The sequence below is a fragment of the Dermacentor albipictus genome, chromosome 2 (assembly GCF_038994185.2).
Source record: "Dermacentor albipictus isolate Rhodes 1998 colony chromosome 2, USDA_Dalb.pri_finalv2, whole genome shotgun sequence".
Classification (NCBI taxonomy): domain Eukaryota; kingdom Metazoa; phylum Arthropoda; class Arachnida; order Ixodida; family Ixodidae; genus Dermacentor; species Dermacentor albipictus.
Window position 1 is genome coordinate 77911475 of NC_091822.1, and position 20932 is coordinate 77932406.

At 44.8% G+C, this 20932-nt stretch overlaps 1 long non-coding RNA gene across 1 annotated transcript; it reads right to left on the reverse strand.

Moving 5' to 3' along the window:
* Positions 1–5552: 5552 nt before the first annotated feature.
* LOC135918819 (uncharacterized) lies at positions 5553–12904 on the reverse strand. The gene is made up of 3 exons (XR_010569783.1): positions 12836–12904; positions 8191–8265; positions 5553–6523 (listed from the first exon to the last, which is right to left on the reverse strand). It is a non-coding gene; the product is annotated as an uncharacterized lncRNA (long non-coding RNA).
* Between the last annotated feature and the right edge of the window lie 8028 nt (positions 12905–20932).

Consider the following 20932-nt stretch of genomic DNA (forward strand, 5'->3'; position numbering starts at 1 on the left):
TTCTGATGCCCTATTGCTAACTGTGCTTTTGTACGCCTCTGTTTTTTGTCGTTTCCCTACTTTTTGTCCACCAATCCTCCAATCGCCTATTAGTAATGACTATTGCGGACATGTTTACTTTTCCACTGCTCCAGCTGAACCCATGGGCTTCAAGGAGGCCAGTGGTGCCTAAATCGAGCACTGGGTAGACGACTTCACATTGTAATAAAACATGCTCCATAGTTTTTCCAGCCTTACCGCAGCACGCACATGCCTCTTGTTCCTTCTTATATCTCGCTTTATAGGTGCGTGTTCTAAGGCATCCCGATCCCGCTTCGAAAAGTAATGAGCTTCCCTTTGAGTTATGATAAATTGTTTCTTTCCTGATTTCGTTTTGCCCTCTTAAGTAGTTACTCATGGCAGGTTTACTTTTCATTGCCGCCACCTATGAGATTATTTCAGTCTCTCTGACTTTCCGCTTGACCGTCTTTGTTGCTCTGTTGCCCACCCCACAGGCCACATACTTGCTGATAAGCTTCCTAGTTCTTTTCCTCCACTGTGAATCAGGGGAGTTTTTCCTGTACAGATACCTGAACACACTGAATACCCTTTACTTTCTTCCATATTCCTCAGGCGTTCTTCATACCTAATTTTACTTCGAGCTTCCATCACTTCAAAACTACTTCAGCCCATATCACCCTGCACAGCTTACGTTGTAGACTTCCCGTGAGCGCCCAATGCGAGGTGACCCACGGACCGTTGGTTCCCATTGAGTCCTGATTGTACCCCTAACTTAAAGCAAACAACCGCATTTCCAAAAGTAAGTCCTGGAACCATTACACCTTTTCACATACCTCGGAGCACCTCTTACCTATTGTATCCCCACAGCGCTCTGTTCTTCTTTATGGCTGCATTTCTCTTCCCCTTCACTGTTATTGTTTTTCCCTGTGTTTCCATAAATCTTTTGCCCTCGTTTATTTATATTATCTTATCCGAGGTATTTCCTGGCCCTGTATCTCCACTGTCTCTTCACTGTTTTCATTGAATACCATAACGCCTCATTTTCCAGCACTCAATTTAAAACCTTAATTGTTGCCTTCCTATCCACAGATATTAGCCAGACGTTGCAAATCGCTTTGCTTGTTAGCTAGCAACACAATGTCAGCCGCATAAAATAAACCTGGGAGCTGCTGTTCTACTACTATACCTTCTATTTCCTTCTAGCGCCCTCTCCATCCTCACCATGGACATCATAAACAGCAGTGGGGATAAAGGGCACCCCTGTCTCAGTCCCTCGTTGATATGAACTTTCTCCTCGCTTCTCATCCCCTCCCACTCAACGCAAAAGGTATTTATTTTCTAGCTAAATTGCTCTCAAACGCTGTCGACAATTGTCCCCTAAGCATTCCCCTTTCAGAATATCCCACAAAATGTTGTGGTATACGTTGTCATAGGCTCATGCAATGTCTAAAAAGGCCAAATATAACGATCTGCTTTCTACTTTTGACATTTCAATGCACAGAGTAAGATAAAATAAGTTATCATCTAAACGCTTACCTATTGTGAAGCCATGCTGAAGTTCTCCCAAATGCCATTATTCCCTGACCAAGCCTGAGCTTTAATTTGATTGCCTGCATTGCTAGCCTGTATATCACCGAGCTAATGGTCAACGGTCTATACGAGTGCATTCTATCTTTCTCCCCCTTGGCTTGTAGAACGGGCGAGTGGCGCGCGACCTGTCGGGGCAGCGCCGTATATTGCGAGGAGGGGGTCTTCTGTGTTTGCCGCACGATGGCTCTGCGTGTGCGCCAAGCGCAGAAGAAATGTAGCGGAAACGTACTTCGCTACTCGCCTAAGTGACGCTTCTGTAATTTTCATGCTGATCATTACCGATATACACTGCAGTATAACTTTCTACTGCGCATTTCTAAGGCAACAGCGCATTCAGTAGAGGCGCTTTTGTCCCGCTTTGAACCATCGAACTCATGGCTGAGTGGTAGCTTCTCCGTCTCACACTCGGAGTCCGTGGTTCGATTTCCACCCAGCCAATCTTGCAATTTGTTTTTATTTATGAATTGCTTTCCGGGATTTTTCGCTCATGGCCAACGCCACCGACACAAATGCCGACGGTACCGGCTTTTCTGCTACACGAGCTCCTTAACGCTGTCGCGTTAAAATTCACGGCGAGAAATAAATACACTTAGAGCAACAACATATGTACATGCTCATCACCACCGCTCGAGGCCGTAATAGTGGGTGGCTCGTTGGCTAAAATAAAAGGAAGACGTTCGGCATAACCGTTATCTCACGACGTCAAACTTAAGCCAACCTAAACGGCGGAAGTAAGACCAGAATGACGCCACTAGAATACCCGGGGCACCCTTTCTCCCACCTCGATGCTGATTTTTCTGAGACCGAGGTATACGTGGCACTCCATATGCTGCACACGAGATCACCGCTAACTCCAGATAGTGATCAGGAGAATGATCCGCAACCTCGCCTGGAAATTAGTTGGGGCATCACCCAATACATGAATGAATGCTCTAGATCAGACCAAATATCTGCAGAGTGGATACATGCAAAGGTGCCCTTCATTCCGAAAGCGGGCAAGAAAGCGGGCACGAATCTCCGAGCCATTCCCTGATATTGTGCTTGGGCAAGCCAATAAAGCGCGCTATTTTCTGTCGCCTACAATATTACGCGGAAGAGCACACTCTTCTTCCACCCATGATGCTGGGCTTGACAGCACACCTCGCTACTTAGGATGCCCTCTCCCACCTGGACCACGATCAGATCAAACTAAAAAGGGGAAAACACCAAAGGTATATTGCGACTGGGCCTTCACATAGGCTTTGGCAACGTGAAGCACACATTCATTGTCGACAGTTTAACCACACTGTGACCAGGAGAGCGCACAATGTTTATATTTATGCATTTATATCTATGCATTACTTACCTGCCTTACTTTCCCAGCCAGTCTTACTCGGCGACCGCGGTACCCCACAGGGAGCCGTTCGCTCATCGTTTCTTTTCAACCTCGCAACGAGGTCACTACTCCCCAAGCTGGATGCAATCCCGGGCCAGCGCCAAGCACTTCGCGCGGGCGGTATCACGCTATGGGTGACCACCGAGTCTGACGGGCAGACTGAGGAGACCTTCTAGACGGTCACGGGCGTGGTCGTCGAACATGTGGGTGACGAGTGTTCACAAACTAAGTCTGAACTGATGGTCCTCAGACCTCCCGACCTACGGGAAATAAAAACTTTACTACACAGTATCCACGTACTGAGCGACGACAGGCCAATACCCCAGTGTAGCCCATTGGGATACTTGGCTTCATCGTGCAAAAGAACCACCTCAACAGTATCACGCTAGACCATCTTGCCACATGGTAAAGGAAACGGCTCACTTGAATGAATGAGAGGGAATTACTCCACATCATTCAGGCCTTTGTTGTACTGCGCTTCACGTTCACTGTGCCGTATCTAGCACTCAAACAATCCGAACGGGACAGCCTAGACTGCCTGATACGCAAGGCTTACACGGCGGCCTTGGGACTTTCCAGTAGTACCTCAACAGATTGCTTCTTCACACAACACCCTCTAGGAGCTCCTTGAAGCGCAATGCTCGGCGCAAATACACCGGCTTCAAAGATGCAGGCGAGACCTTTGGATATGAACCGCATTAAGCAAAGGGCTTCCCTGACGCGCAGCGACACTTGGCACCATGCCCCCAGAAAGTAGCAGGAAATTTCTCATCAAGCCAGTGCGAAAAAGCATGTTGGCAGGCACCACGATGTAAGAACAAAATCTAGAGCAAGGACTCTTCACAAAACTGACGGGTCTAACCGGGAAGCGGTTTACGTAGGTTCATCCAAATACTCAACCAACAACTACGCTATCACGGTGGTCTCTCTTCCGAACAACCGGGACAACGAGTTCCATCTACTCAGAGCATAATCGCTGAGAGCCCCCAATGCAATTAAAGCCGAGGAGGCTACCGTCAGACTTGCTGCAGCGGCAGGTTTCACCACAATTATGAGCAACCCCAAGGCCGCCATCAACAAATTCACTCGTGGTATCGTACCTTCTACAACGCTACGGCTACTTCACCCCTCCCCTCTTCTAGTTCTCGGTTTCCTCTTCAGTGTGATAGTAAGGAGAACGATGACGACGAGGAGGTTTTCACTTGAACCATCGAACTTGCAGGGGCCCACACACATGAACAGCCCGAAGAACGAGGCCGCCAACCAACATGCTCAAGGATTCATCTACCAAGCGGCGGGACATGTCTATAACCCGGAGAACTCAAATAGGGAACCTTTTACCTCATACAATGACATCACCACTTGCTATAGAATCTCGGGACGACCAAGACCGCTACTTCACCCCAAACTGACCAAGAATCAAGAGGGAAAACACGGCGAAGGCGGGAGATGGCAATTCAAGCCGCTAAGTAAAATTTTAACAAGGTGAAATCAGAAGCAAACGTTTCAACAAGTGGACTTGTCTTCTTCAAGGAAAGTCCACTTGTCGGAACGTTGGCTCCTGCTTTCACCTTGTTCCCTTTTCGCTCCTCGTCAAGCGTCAAGAGATCATTTGTCGACGACTCCAGACGCATTTCTTTCCTTGGCCACAGATCCTATCACGCATATACCAGGAGCTGATCGACCCCCACTGTAAGCTATGTGGACAGATCGCCACTCTTAACCACATTATCTTGGACTACCGGAAGAGCCTTCTCCCCACTCTCTCACAGCCGCTCCCTCATCCCATTCATCGAATAACATCCTCGCCAGTACAAGCCTGGAGAATCCTCTCCGAGCCGTGGACAGAGCCGGGGAGGTGGCTGGCAGGAAAGATCTCAGAGACTACATCACACCTTGAACAACGAATAAAGTTCTACCTAGCTACCGCGAAATTGATGATGCCCTTGATTGCCTGTACGTCTTTTGTAACTGTTGAAATGTTTTACCAGTTTAAGGTTATGCCTTTGGGTCGTGTAATGCCCTAGACACATTCTAGCGAATGATGGTCTCTTTGCTTCATGCGTGCAGGTGGTGTGCATGCTTGTGTTACTTAGACGACGTGATCGTGTTTTCTCCTCCGTTTGATAGACATTTTGAACGCCTCTCAGCCATTCTTGCCGTGTTCCACCTGGGCTACCATACGACCCCATCCATTGGAAGAGAATGAATCGGGGGTGCAAAACGAACACTGATTTAGCAATATGTAAAGAAACGTCGTGGTATAGGGTAGCTGGGTAGCTCTTGCAACACATTAAAGCAAGTCAGGGAATTTCGAGTGGTGGTACATGCACTCGTGAAATTCCGAGGTTAGTATCTTCTGGCGAGACTAAGAAACTTACAGGCGTAAAATTGTTTTAGGTGAAAAAGATGCGCATAGCGCTTTATTATTCGATAGACGTACATTGCCGTAATATGTTAAATGTACTAAACTCCGTGTTCGTTATATCAGTGTGGGGCTAGAATGACAGCACGGCTTAGGCAAGCGAGATGAAGACAGAAAGAAGCACTGTCATTTATGCATTGGCGTTCTGCTTGTTTCAGATGAGCTGCACTATTAGAAGTGGTTATGGTACTGTCCATATGATTATTTCTGCCTGACTTGCCTTGTACATAGAAAAACAAAATGCGTCACATTGAATAACAAAAAAAACTGTGTAGAGTTCTTTATTTGCAGAGAAGTGCACTGACTTTACCGTTCTTGTTGAGCTGCCATCAACGACTGTTCGTTTTCTTCGCTTTCTTTAGTATCACCTTGCGCCCGTAGTGAGGTTGCGTCTTCATGTTCAGATTGCCCATCTTGGTTATTTCCGTCGCTGCTCGTAAATGGAAGCGGTGGCGGGCTTCTTAGACCACTTAGAGAGGCCGGACTGCGGTCATAAGTACTCCTAAAGAACGGTGGCGGCGATCTCATAAAATTTGGTCGCTCGTTTCCACGACGCCCAACGTTTTGGGAGCGACTTGGGCTTCCAATTCCAGGTATGCCATGTTGGTTCCGGCCCCCATCTCTTTCGGAATAGGGAGGTGGCGGCCAAGAGAAACGGGTATCACTTTGAGGTATGTTTTGGCCGATGTTCAAAGGAAATAGTGGTGGTAGGCTTCGCATTCCTGGCCAGCTTTGGCTGCCACCCATATTACGAGGCACAGTTGGCCACTGCGGCAGGAGTTGCCGGCCTCCTTGTTGGCTGTCGCTATTATTCTGGAAAGGCGGAAAGGACGGAAAGGACGGAAAAGACGGAAAGGATGGAAAGGACGGAAAGGACGGAAAGCCCGGCATCGCTGGGACTAGTGGTGGGTTGTAGGCGAAGTTAGGCGGAAACGGAAGTGACGGGATCCCTCCGGGTATTCCCGTTTCCCTATCCATGTCATTGAATGGGGGAAATGATGGCTGTGGTCTCCCAAACCCTGGCAGCCCACCTGAGGCATTACGAATATTGGGTGGCAGCGTTGGCAATTCTCTTCCCAAACCAGGTTGTTGCTGCAGGCTCAAGTAAACATCATTGCGGTTTCTTGGAAGCGCTGCAATTAAAAAATAAAAATATTACCATTATCAAAGGAAATTTCACCTAATGTTACTTAAGAGGTAATCTGCGCCACGTCGCATTGCATTCATTATACGAGGCATATTCAGTCTTCTCGTTCTTTTAATAAATGTAAAACCGGTGATGCACAGCCAAGTCACTCGAAACATTCACAATTTAGGCGCCTTCAAGCCGACGTGTGTTCACTGCTTTATACAGGAAAATGTTCTTCATCGAGAATTATGGGAGCATATAAAAATGAATGACGAGCTGGATTTCGAGATGCGAGTTGTTCGCTTATGTTATGCTTGTATTATTGGTCGCATATTTCCAGTGTGACAGGAGACGTCTTCCTCTTGGCAGCGCCGATGACGAGGCACACAATGCAACGAAACGAAAACGTCTGGGGCGTAGCCAAATGCGCGCAATAAGTTATGTGTGCCATTGTTGTAATTTAGGTTTATTTATTGCTGCACTAAAGCAAATTTTGTATTTTTGTTACCTACGCACAAAACATAGAAGTACCTGCAACCCCCTTTTGTGGGTTGTAATCTTGTAATCAGCTTGCATTTCGGAGAATAGCAGATAAGGACAACAGGCTGAGAATTTATTTCATGCCTTGGAAGCAGCAATAAATGCCGATCGTGACAATTGTGGCAACGATATTTCTTAATCAGAGTAGGCGCTCCATGTCTCCTTATTAGCCTCGTGTTTACTAGGCCTAACTGCCGGGGCTTAGCTGCTTAGGCTCGCCAAAAGAAGGAAGCGTGTCGAGAAGGCTCCCATGTGCACAAAATCTTGCATAAAAATTTTCACAAGGGTATCGTCTATTACACTAAATTTCACGAGGTATTCAGCTATCAGCGTGGATTCTGCATGCAGAGAATGCACGTAGTTGAAATATTTCTTAGTTCTAGCTCGAATTCAGACTCATTTTCTAGTATCCGGACGCCGAGGCTCGTCTCTTTTTTTTTTTCCGAGGGAAATTCCCATGCATAGATGGATTCTTTGACAAGTCTCTTTGAAATGCCACAATGTTTTGGACACCAAACTATTTTGTTTGATCGTCTTGCTGTATTTATTCCTGGCTTTAGGATCTGTGGTTTGTTTTAAGGAAGCGTCTTTTGATCAATTGTTTTAAATCCATTCAAAAATAACGACTTTCAATTGGATTTATTAGGTAGCTAGTGCAGCATTATTACCCGTTCAAATATTATTTTAACTAGGAGATCGTCCTTGATCCTTCCTTACCCCATTGCTTCGACAGCATTCTCATGCAGATTACTTAAGATGTATTTGAAAGCCAAGACTATCAACATTAGTACTCGGCTGATAGAGTTCGTACTGGTCGGTAGCACGTCACAGCTTTCTCAGAATAAACGTATTCTTGGCTTAAAGAATACGAGCACGCTTTTGGTCCTAAATAAAATATATAGAGATGCTATTGAAATGCCTTCAGTTTTCAAACAAAAAGCGATTTTAATTACTCGTTTATACGTTGCTGAAATGCTGGTTTCAAATATCGCGGGCACCTTTCATATATTTTTCATATATTTCAACATATATTTCAACATATTTTTCAGGTTTACTTTGCTAGACTGTAAATTACATTGCGTGTATGCTTGCGAAAACCATGTATAAATTACCAATAACGTAGAACCTTACCTGTCACGATCACTGCGAAATAAACCAGCGCGAAAACAACGATTACGCTCATCGTGCCGAGGTCTTGCTATTTTCCTGCACAAAAAAAGTGAGAATATCAACATGGGATTCGCAGCCTCAACTTCAATCGTGTAGTTTATGGATGCTCGGCAAGCAGAAAAAAAGGTAAGGCCCGTGAAACGGCAGCTAAGCGTCAACGGCTTATTGGTTCTAGAAATTCTCAAACCCATAGAAACTCTAACGAATGCCGAGCCCAAAACCTGGGCCTCTAGTGTGTCTCGTTTTCCAGTACTTAGTTCTCCCAAACATTTACCATATTATGCAATAAAACAGTTTTACATTCTATACATTGGGCATATATATCAGAAACCTTGATAGTATTCAATTACTCCTTGGTAAATTCAATACGAAAAACGCAGTAGCTCTCCCCTTCTGAGTCTCCGACGACCTAGTGACCTGAGACGGCCCTACAGCATGTTCCTCAAGCTCAGTAGCACAAAAACCAGTTCAGAATATTTGATAAAGTGCAGGTAAATGAAGGTATCGATATATATTAGAAATATTATGATCCTCTGCGCACAACTGCTGGACGCAAAATGAGCATCTTTCCAGAGATACAGGTTATTCGTAGGATGCGTAAGAGGTATTCACAGCAACACAACTTTTTTCGTTCAAGGGAGATATAGGAGTGTAACCACATGAGTTGTCGGCATGCCCTAAAATTTTGAACATTGCTCCTTCAACAATCTGTTCAACCTAAGTATCAAAATAATGGCCGACTTTAATAAGTTTCAGGTAATAACATCGATGGGGTATTTTTTTTCTAATAGAATACGATTAGTCCTGACTTAGCTGCTGATTTATATTATAAATCGGCACAATTTGGTCAAGACAAAAACACTGCTATATGGTTTTGGTTATCGTTATGCGTTTCGAAAAGGGTACCCTCCGGACATTTCTAGTGAAAGCTTGCTGAAACTAGGTCGAATTTCGGAAATATATATTTCTTAAGTGCTACCCTTTCAGTTACACTAATATGTTACTACGAAGTTCAACAGATTGTTGAAGGGACAATGTCCAAATTTTTTGGATGTGTGTGCTCAAGATACATCTGCGTATTTTGCAAATAAGTAAATAACTCTCAAAATATTCATCACTTCAAACTTCCTTTATATCAATGAGTAGAAAGCTACCATAAAGAGACACGGTCTTTACTCATATCTGTTTTACTGTTTGTACTAATCTTGCTGATAGAATACTGGGCCTAGATGATTTCGACAATGCTCGGGAATGGTATTCTCTCAATACAAACTATCCAAAAGACAGTTTAATGCTCTATTCAGTATTGCATAGGTCGTGTTTCATAAGCAGGTGTTCATTATTAGGTGGCGTATTGTTTACGGATCGCCGAGTGGTTTGGTTAGACGTGCCTCATCAGAGCGTTAATGCGGTGTGTTCTCGGAAAAAAATATAAGAGGAAACAATGTTGTTTTCACGTACTTGGAATTCGTATATTATAGAAAGCGCGACTATGCTTAAAGCAACACCACATAGAAAGCTTATTAAAGCTTGGTTGTAGATAACAGCCATAGAACGCCAAAACACGAATTTGCACCTTAACCAGAGGCTTATAAAATAAGAAATCAGGGCAGTGCCCATCTCCACATAACTGTCGACGTTAAGCGCTTAACACTGAAAATGTATCGGCATGCCCCATTGCCAGCGCCGAAACGTGCATGATGCCGTTCATTTCTCGCGTGCTACCTGATGGTGATGATAATAATTGTCATCCCCTTTAAAAATGGGCGGTGACATATCGTCAGCTACCCTATTTGAGTTAATCAGGCATACTATTCATGGTTTTCATTGTAGCATGTTTGTATACATTTCCTGAAACTTTTTCTTCGTGAAAGTTTATCTTGTACCTCTACCTATGTATCTAACGGATTCAGTCGCATCAACCTCTTAGCTGCTTTTTTTTTCTCAATAATAGTGGTATAGTGCGCGGGCCCGCAGTGGTGGAGAGCAGAGATCAACCGATTACATACAATGAAATTACGCAGCCCTTTTATCTCGGCAGGAGAGACTTTCCCCTTCCTCACAAGAAGGATAACAGAGCGCAGGCAATGGCCTTGAGACTATTGCAAACAGGCTCGTATCCCAGCCCGGCTTTATTGCATAAGCTTTAGCTCTACACTTATTCCAATAGCTCTTGCAGGCACTGCAATGACTTTGCTAGCCTAGACTATATGCTCTGACGTTGCCCCTCATTGCGACGCACGGAACAAATCAATGAGGACAAGTGGCTCTCCGCTATCAAAAGCCCCGATGCTGGGGCCCAACTATGGGCTCTCCAGAGGGCCCACGATGTGGCGGTCGGGCATGGCCTGGCTGTCCCAACGTGGGAGCAGCCCACAGCGCGCTGAGTTGCATACCTCAAGACTTTCATTAAATGTTTGCATCCTTGCATCCATAGTGGACTGTAATGCTCATCGGCCGATATTTCCGTTCACTTTAGATCCAAGCGCTTCATGAAGGTGTATGTTACCTACAGTGTGTGAACGCGTTCACATTCCTTTAGAATGTAATGAGAGGTCACTGAATTTTGGATGAAGCATGCACATGGCTCGCCTTGTTGCGAGGATATGCTCCGGTACGTTTTTCTCCGTTAGCAACCAGCTCAACTATTAGATCGCAAGGCACTCACTGCCTTTTGTGTTATCGTGCAGATTCTTCCTTCTAATTTCTTTTTCACTATTGTAAATATTCACTGTCTTTTTTTCGAATTATTTGCACCCAATTCACTGTTTTTGTCTCGAACTTCACTTTGATGACTTCTGGTTTTCTATTTATACTTTCAATTTCCGTGTACTTGGTTCTCAACTTTAGTTATCTTTTTCTCCCTTCTGTGTCCACGCTTTTCAAATAAATTTGCTTGAGCACTTTAGCCGCCAATGCATTTTGGTCCATGTTATTGAGTCCTTCTTCAAAGTTAATTTTGATATGCGCTTCTCTGACTTCTTAAGAGGCCCAATCGATCTCATTCTGTACTGCCTCATTTGTGGTTTTGTCGTGGTTTTCCAAATCCAAACGGTCTACCGATATTTGGGTTACTTCCTGCCCAGGCAAGATATCCGAGCTTGCGCGTCCAGTGATATTTGGGGATGTTAGCTCCGGCACAATTATAGCTTTCCACATTCCAGACGCCACCTCATAATTACTGTGGCCCCAAAGTGCTCTGTTTCATTTTTGCGGCATTTCTCTTCGCCTTTATTTTCATATTGAATTGGTGGATGCATAAGTAAGTCCACCCCCTTCGTTTATGTATACGCCGAGGTATTTATATAGCTTAACTGTGAGTAGCATTGCTGTTGAATTGACACCACGTAAGAAACCGTCTCTCAATTAAGGATGACCTCTCGATTTCTTTGTGCTAAACTTAAGGCCTACATTAGCCTCCGCGTTGCCACACATATTTACAAGTTTCTTTACGTGTCTTGCATAGTTGCTAGTAGCAAAGTGTAGTCCGCATGCATCCATCAGGCAAGCTTCTGTTGCACTTTTTGTTGACTTCGCATGTTGGATAAGTCAAACACTATTTCACTGTTTTCCATTCATCTTTCTATGCCCTTACTATAAAGCGTGAACAACAATAGAAAAATGGGCATGCTTGCTTCATTGCTTGGTGAATTTCCCCTACTTCATTACATTCTCCACCTTTCTATAAAATCGGTAGTCACTTGTCTTGATATACCTCCAGCAGTAGCTCCTCGAAATCATGATATGTGCATTCATGTGAGAATATTGTATGTTGATGATTACGATACTCTGTAATGCGATATTTCAGGGCAACTGTATACGCGTTTTCATTTCGCGATGTATTGGCTGGCGCGGACAATCTGCCTCGTGTGGCACTTTGCCAACGGAGCGACGTGTGGCGCGACTGCCTCGCTAATCGGGAGATCGCGAAAGGGAGCGCGTGGGTGACACGTGGGTGCGATCCATAGCAGCAGTCGCAGACAGACCTGGGCTCATAGAGCGCTTTTTTTCCGTATATGCTATCGATGGCGTCATCGATGAACAGACGACGTGGGCTACCCCTGCGCCATCTGCTCACGATTGTCACCGCAAAGCCCGTTTTCCATTGGACTAGGTTTTTCTTCTCAAGCTTTCGCCATACCCTCCTCCTGCGTTTTCCGCCTCATGGTTCCGCTTCACCGTCCTCCTCCGCTTTCCTCCTCCCACTCTCTTTGCTATCTCCGTCTTTTATCCGCGCTCTACGATCAATCTTTCATCCTACGCCGTGCTTCGCTGTGCACGTGCCCAAGTGTTGAAGAGAATCTGGCACAACTTTTAAGAGTATTTTTCACCAAAAGAGAGATTTTGCTCGCTTACCCAGTGACTAAATAACTATTAAATATATACTTGAGCACATACAACAGCCTCAAAAGAACTTCTCCTTTAGTAATGGAAGCCAAGAAGCGAACAATGGCGCCTGCGCCGAACGAGCGCATAATTTGCTTTACATGCATCGAAACCATTTGAAAACTATTGATTTCGCTCGCCAAGCGTGTATGGCTTGAGGTCTACGGAATGAGATTTTCAAACCTTCTTCGCATATAAAAACCAATGCTAAGACACTTACTTCTCTCAGGTAGCTCCACTCTGTGAACTTGCAGAAATTTTCAGGCCGTCGTAGCTCATCGCTGGGTTCATACGCTAGTGGTCCCGGGTGTGCCCTTATATACACTTTTACCTTCGCCTCTCTGTTACGTCCAATGTCAGAGCTGTCACAACCGGAAAGGACGAAGGTGGGCTGAGCTCACAAAAATAGAAAATAGAAATTTTTGCTTTTGTCAACAAAACGTCAATAATGCCGCAGAGAACAACATCCCTCAATGGAGCGGTTCATTTTCCTTTTCCGGTCTTTGTTAGCCGCCAGTCAGATGGTAAATAAAGTATACTTTTTGTTCTAGTGCACAAAAGAGTCGCTCCAAGGTTGTATCACAATTCGCCGAATATCGACGGTTCTCTTGACCAATATTTTAATATTTTATATACACCTGGCGTTCATGGCGCAAACAATAAAACAGTTAAATGCACTCTTAGGCTTCATCCCAACAGCCTACGAGCAAAATCACTTCGTAGTAACCGTATCGTGGATTGTAACAGATGCAATTCGGGTCATGGCAGTGCAGAAACTCACAAAAGCTTATTTTGCATGAGATTATATACACTGCAAGCAGGTCAAGTAATTGTCACGTGACGTCAGTAAAAAACAAAAAAGTAAGGTAGCCACCATTGCCAGGTCCTTGCAGTCTGCAAAAGCGGCTCATAGAAACATTCGACTACAACACATTGCGTAATCTCCGGATTACTACGTGTGGCGGTGTCCAGCCGGAGGAGATTACTAAGCAAAAATTATTTTTTTCTTAAAGGTGTCACACTATTGCAGCAACCGGGTGTTTCTCAAAATTCGTGAAGAAATAAGCAATACAAACCTGATATCATGCGGAGGTTTTGCAAAATCGCATATAATTTTCCTGTATACGATTTATTCATTTCGGCAGTGCATCTAACTGATACACATGCAGTGCACGCAGTGCACCGCCTATCTGCGGTGTTTTCAGTCACTATTTCCAGCGACTCTAATGAAAAAATAAAACGTGGGCAAGGTTGTTCCGTTCTCTAAACCAGGTAATAACACTCGCCACTGTAGTACCGCCTCATTGTCATCACGTCTGTACATTGCAAAATCATGAAACTTATCATATTCACGCATATAATAAATTTCACTGTCAATCACTGCTTACGTCACCCATCAAAGCACAGGCTCGGCACGGGACTGTCCTTCAAAATACAGTTAACACTCTTCCTTCGCAACTTGCACTGAAATGTCAACGTTAAAACGCAGACCAGCGCAGCTTTTCTTAGTTTTGCTAAAACATGTGACAAAGCTTGTCATGAATGCCTACTTCATCTTGCGTAAAGTTAGCACCCTTTAATTTTATCATGGACTGAATATTTCTCACTAATCAAGTTTTCTGCCTGTCTTTAACGTAAACTTCGTTTCTCTCTCTCAATCTCTGTCTCTACTACGGCCACACCAAAAATTTGCGAAGACCTATTGCATGATGGTGCACTCACCGTAAGGTTAAGACATGCCAGTAATACCAAGTATACATTTGGATAAAGAGTGAACTAAACGTTTATTTATGAACCAGCAAGAGAGAGAGAGAGAGAGAACTCATCTGTCTTCAACCTCAAGTCCTCATTCCAGAAATCCGTAGGCTCTCGCTGCAGGGTTGCTGCGAGAGCTGCAGTTTACCAGCTTTAGCTGGTCATCGACACATGGGCGAGACAGTATGGCCTCCCGCAGTTCTTCTTCCTCTTTTGTCTTTTCTTCTTCAGCTGTTTCATCTGTTTTCGGTTGGGGCGGGGAACCCTCGGGTATCGACCATTCCAGTACCATATGGCTCAGGGTGCTGTGGCATAGGAATTGCGTTGCAGATGTCCTGTACAATAGGATGTCGTTAACGTAGGAGTTTTTTTTATTAGACTTTTAAATGTAACGATGCTTTTTTTGTTGTTGAATTTCAGGTGAGGCAGTGGGAACATTCTTAGTTAGACTGTGTGGTTCTTTATAATGGCAGTGTATTTCTTCAGGATGTCTTCCGGCCTCATCGCCTTTTTGGTCCCCTGAGACTGTAAAACCCGGCTCGTACGCACGCGGGCCGCGGCGTCAACCACTTGTTTCCCACCAGGGCCTGCTGCACTGAGGGCCAGACGACGTTGGTTTCTGGAAGATTTCCTCTTCTTCGCATACAGATTTCGGTAGGGACGCTCAGGGCTTACGCAAAGCGTACAAAACAGCACTTCACCTGCCGAACAATACATCGACAGAGAAACTAATGGCACTTGGTTTAAGCAACACTCTCGAAGAACTAAAAGAAGCCCAAAGTATCGCACAGCTCATGAGACTCCAGCAGAGCAAAACGGGAAGGGAACTGCTAATAAGGCTAGGCTTCGCGGAATCAATCAAAGAAACCCAAAGAACGGAGGGGATTCCTGATGAATATCGGAAAACATTCACTGTTAGCCCCCTACCCAAAAACATAGACCCAAACCTCCACACGGCGCGAAGGGACGCAAGGGCGAAATACGTCGAAAAGTACCTGGCCACAAAAAACACAACAGTACACACAGATGCTGCAGTATACGCCAAGCAAAGAGGCACAAACATAGTAAAGACAGCTGCGATAGTAATAAGCCAGGACTACAGAGAGATCAGCAGCGCGTCAATGAAGGACTGCTCGGTAACGGAAGCTGAGGAAATAGCCGTAGCTCTAGCGGCAGTGGAGGGCTACCGATCCGAACGGTCTTTAACAATACTCACCGACTCGCAAACTACGTGTCGGAATTACATGAACGGCAGAATAGGACGCAGAGCGCTTCACATCCTCCGCTCCTGCAGGGCTAACAACAAATTCAGGCATACAATTTTCTGAGTACCGGGACACGCTGGAATAGAAGGGAACCTAAGGGCGGACAAGGCAGCTCGAGAGCACACAAACCGAGTGGCCACAAGCACCGACCCTGAGGAACTCATACCAGTCAACCCAAGCTACTCAGACATATTGAATTACTATAAGGGGGTCCGAATCAAATACCCTCCACCCCACAACAGCCTAAATCAGCATGAAGCAACCTCTTGGAGGAGGCTGCAAACAGGAACATATCCCAACCTAAACATACTAAGCAAGATGTTTCCCACCCAGTATAGAGACATTTGCCCCTGGTGCGGCGCCAAGCCCACCTTATATCACGTTACATGGGAATGCGTACAGAATCAGCAATTCCTTCAAATAAAAGACCCGAGTGCGGAGCAGTGGGAGAGGGTGCTCTCCAGCAGCGACCCGAAAGTCCAGCATGGACTAGTAAGGCACGCTCGCCGAGTAGCCAACGTCAGTGGTGCCCTGGAATAGGGGCGTCGACCCTGCGCAGATGGGGAAGAAGACCGTGAAGATGGCCGACCACATCTGCCACCGCTAATTTCTACACCATTAGAGCAAATAAAGTTTTTCCTCCTCCTCCTCAGGGCTTACTTCTAGATTTTAAATATTTTTCGATAATTGCGAGGCGCCACTTGCGAGTCTGTTTTATAAACGTACTTTTTGTGCTATGCAATAAACTAAGTCAGCTGTCAGCCTAAGTGTAGTAGCTTCTCCTTCGTAGTCTATCCCGTTAGTCTATTGTACCAGCATTTAGCCAACGAACTAGCTCGACGTCATGAACTTTTTCGAACAGTGAATTTTCTGGAGGGGAAGCGGGGGGAGGCGGAATATTTATTTTGGATGCACCACTATTTTTTCCAATTTATATTAGTGGCAAGCATGGCGAAGAAAAAAAGCTTTTCCAAAATGAAGGCCACTCAAGCCACTTCTGACGTTGTTTACAACTGTTTCATCTGTCAAAGGCACGCTAGCATGAAATCGAATAAAAAGTGAACGCAAGTACAAGAACAATAGCCCCTCCACTCACGTCAAACTTGTTTTTCTGGTTGCAGAAAAAAGTTCGGGGTTAAAGTTTTCCGTGACGCACCAGTTCTTTCCTTTAGGAACCGTTTCGTTAGAAGAGAGAAACAAGTACGATGACATGACGCTGTAGCAATATTTTGACAGGCTTTTGAAAACACAGCTTTGCGAGTGCGCAACTCCATTTTGTTGTTTACTGTGAAGCCTGCTGACACCTGGAACATCACTGCAGTATCGGCGGTCGATACTAATTCGCGGCCACTCAGACAGACCTCATGCGGCAGTTTGAAAAGAGGTTTGTCATTGAGTTTCCGCGTAACCAAATTATACGTTCTCCTACATTTGAATGGCAATTCCATGCTTTCATATCTGCAGCTTGTGCGTAAATCATACTTGACAAATTGTCTGACGCAGTTCACTTCGAAAAATATTGTATATGCTCAATAGGGCACTTGCGCATGGCGGACGACCTAGATGTATGAGGATGTATGCTGCACCACCGCAGTCGTGCCTGCGCATGTGACGTAGGCCGCTTGTGGTAGGAGTGCCTGGCTAACGCCGGCTAACGTCTCTTGTGCTTCCCTAACGAAGGCAATAGCGTCGCTACACATCCACTTTCGTAGGGTGGAATGGAGGGGGATAATTTTTTCTTGGTTATTTATTGTTGATTTAAAATTTATTTATTTTCAGTACTGTACAGGGACCTCTCGCGGCACTTTGGTAAGGAGACTTAGAAGAAGTTATACAAATAAAAGTAAAAACAGCTGATGCAAATACGGCGTATAAATAGCCGGAAATTCTGCCTGTAGGAATATATTAAAACCGAGGCAGGAAAAGCATACAACGCAAAAATTATGTGCGCAATATCAATGTGAGGCAACCAAAGAAATAAAATAGGGACGCGGAAAATATAATTCACATGAAATATTGAAAGCTGCAAAATGATAACAATAGAGTAAACACGGGGAAGGCGGGAGCTGGAAGTTGAAGACGATGAGCAAATCGGGAACAAGGAGAAAGCAGGAGCCAACGCTTCGAGAAATGGACTCGTCTTCTTCAAAAACATGTACTGTGTTGCACAAATTAACGCAGCAAAATATGATCAAGAATTACAACATAGGTTGTGTTATGGTGCGCCTTTTATAAACAGCATGAAGTTAAGAAATTAAATTAAGTTAAGTTAGGGGCACGACACCGCTGTAACCATGCGCTGCTCACAACTGCTATTCTTCCAGGCCGCACTGTCATGGGGCGACCTTTCCTGGCTTCCTGGCTCTTTTCCTACGAGCTTCGTTGGTTCACCGCTGCTTATGCCGTTCCTGCCGCAATCCCTGCCGTGTTTGGACGCAACTGCTCCCTATGTCTGGCAACGCGGATTGGGAACGTATACCGGCGACGCAAGCGCATCACAGTATAAATTGCAGCCAGCCACCAGCATCGTCGGGCACGACACCGCTGTAACCATGCGCTGCTCACAACTGCTATTCTTCCAGGTCTGTTACTTGAACCGTGCCGCATGTGCCAAAACTAGCAATTGCTGTCTTATTGCGGTGTCGTGCCCATTAGAGCTGTCTAGCGTTAAAAAGCTGATGTTGACTTGTTTGCAGTGTGTATCTTCTTCCCTCGTTAACTTGCTTCTCATGTTATCGGGTGATGTTGAGTCGAATCCTGGCCCAATGAGCAAGACTGAGTCCGCCGCTTTCGAATCCGCCCTGGAGACAATTGAAAAATTGGAATCTGGGTTGAAGTCAGTTCTGCTTGAATTCAAGGGCATCAAGGATGAACAAGCCGCTACTAACGATGAAATCAAGAAACTTTTAGCGAGAGTCACTGCACTCGAAGCTAGTGGAACCGTTACTGCTACCACTGAAGCGGTTCCCCCTCAGAATACCCTGCAAGATATTTCAAGCCAGCTACAGCGAATAACAAACAGATGTGACGATGCAGAAAACAGATTAAGACGATCAAACTTATTATTTTTCGGGATCGAGGATGACGAAAAAGAAGATTGGGCCACGTCTGAAGAAAAGATTAAGAAGTTTTGCGAAGAAAAACTCGAACTTCCCACAACCAGTATGCAGTACGAACGGGTTCATCGCCTAGGAAAATATTCTACTGAAAAAAAAAACGGCCCATAATCGCAAAACTGTGTTCATTCAAGGACAAGCAAAGTATCCTGTCCGCAGCACGTAAACTTAGGGGGACAACATTTTCAATTGGTGAAGACTTCGGGCCATCAACACGTGTTGCTAGAAGAAAGCAGGTAGCTTTTGCCAGGCCACTTGAAAAGCCTTTTAAGTTGGTGCTTGACAAGCTATATATAGACAAACAAGTATATGTCTATGACACCGCTAGCGACTCAGTGATGCAATCTACCAGATAGCTAGACACAAGCCCAAGCTCGCAAAATGATCAGCTGCCTTTCTTGCCGCAAGCCGCTCTCTCGCTCTCAGTGGCCTACACTAACATCCGAAGTTTGCTACCTAAACGCGATACCCTTTGTGGTTTTTTAGACGATAGTGACTCTGACATAATAGTACTAACTGAAACATGGTTGAATCCAGATATCGACGACAATGAGATCCTGCCAACAAATAATCTTTACAAAATTTATAGAAACGACCGCATCGATAGGCGCGGTGGGGGTGTACTTATGGCCATTAAGAAAACCCTTCATTCATATTTTATCGATTCAGGGTCATCTCTCGAGATTGTGTGGGCTGCTTTTTATGTGTCCTCCAGTGCTGTACTTATTGGCGCCTGTTACCGGGCCCCAGATTGCAACCATTCCTTTTTGAATGACTTGCGGGACAGTGTCACTAAAGCGCTCCAGCTGTGTCCATCCAACCACGTTTATCTTCTTGGTGATTTCAATTTTCCGCTTATCGACTGGGAACATATGTCATCTTCATGTCACGCGTCTCTGGAACTAATCAATCTAACGTTAGATTTTAACCTGTTCCAAATAGTGAAGGCCCCTACACGCTCTTCCAATATCTTGGACTTGGTTTTCACAAACGCTCCTGACACCATTACTTCCATTTCAAATATGAGCGTCTTTAGTGATCATAACCTCATCCAACTAGCTGTTAGCATCCCGAAGCCCGTGTCTGGCACAACTAAACAAATTCGCGATTATAACAGAGCAAATTACGATGAGATTAACTCCCAACTAGAAGAATTTTTTTGCCAAGTGCTACTACCTTCATTTCATTGTCGATCCGTAAACGACAACTGGGTGCTCTTCAGGGACAAATTAACAGCATTAGTAGACCGTTACGTCCCGATAATCTCCATAACTAACGACAAATCCAGCCCTTGGTTCAACAAGTCTCTTCGCAAGCTAAAGAATAGAAAGAAGCGTTCTTATAACAGGGCTAAACGCGTACGCACTGCTGAGGCTTGGCAGGCATACAAAGACAGTTTAAACAATTACTGCTCAGCGATATCTTCCGCCAAAGATAAATATTACTCTCAAGACCTACCATCGCTGCTAACTTCCAATCCTAAAAAATTTTGGCAAACCATATCCCCGACAAGAGATACTAACACCATAACTTTGCACGGAACAGAAAACATACCTATTTCTAGCGCCGATTGCCCCACCGTATTCAACACGTTTTTTTTCATCTGTTTTCACTCAGGAGGACGTTTCCAATGTTCCAACTTTTCCTGAGCTTGATGCCGCATACATGGAACCAATCGATATCACTGTTGAAGGCGTTACATTACTCATTAGTAACCTCAAAATATCTACTTCCGCCGGTTTTGACAACATTAATTCTAAGATTTTAAAGAACACCATCGCTGCCTCAAGCAAGATCTTATGCCATATTTTTCAACAATCCCTAGCATCTGGAAAGTTACCCACCGATTGGTTAATAGGAAAAATAATACCAATTCACGAATCTGGAGATGTTCATACACCTGACAACTATCGGCCCATATCTTTAACCTGCATATGTTGTAAAATGCTCGAGCACATAATCACTTCCCACGTGTACAGCCACCTAGAAGCTCACAATTTCTTTTTTTCTAATCAGCATGGTTTTAGGAAGGGATTTTCTTGTGACACACAATTGTTCGAACTAACGACTGACTTGCACTTTAACATGGACTGCAACCTTCAAACTGACTGTATCTTTCTTGACTTTTCTAAAGCTTTTGACCGAGTGCCCCACTGTCGCCTAATTTCTAAATTATCTGCC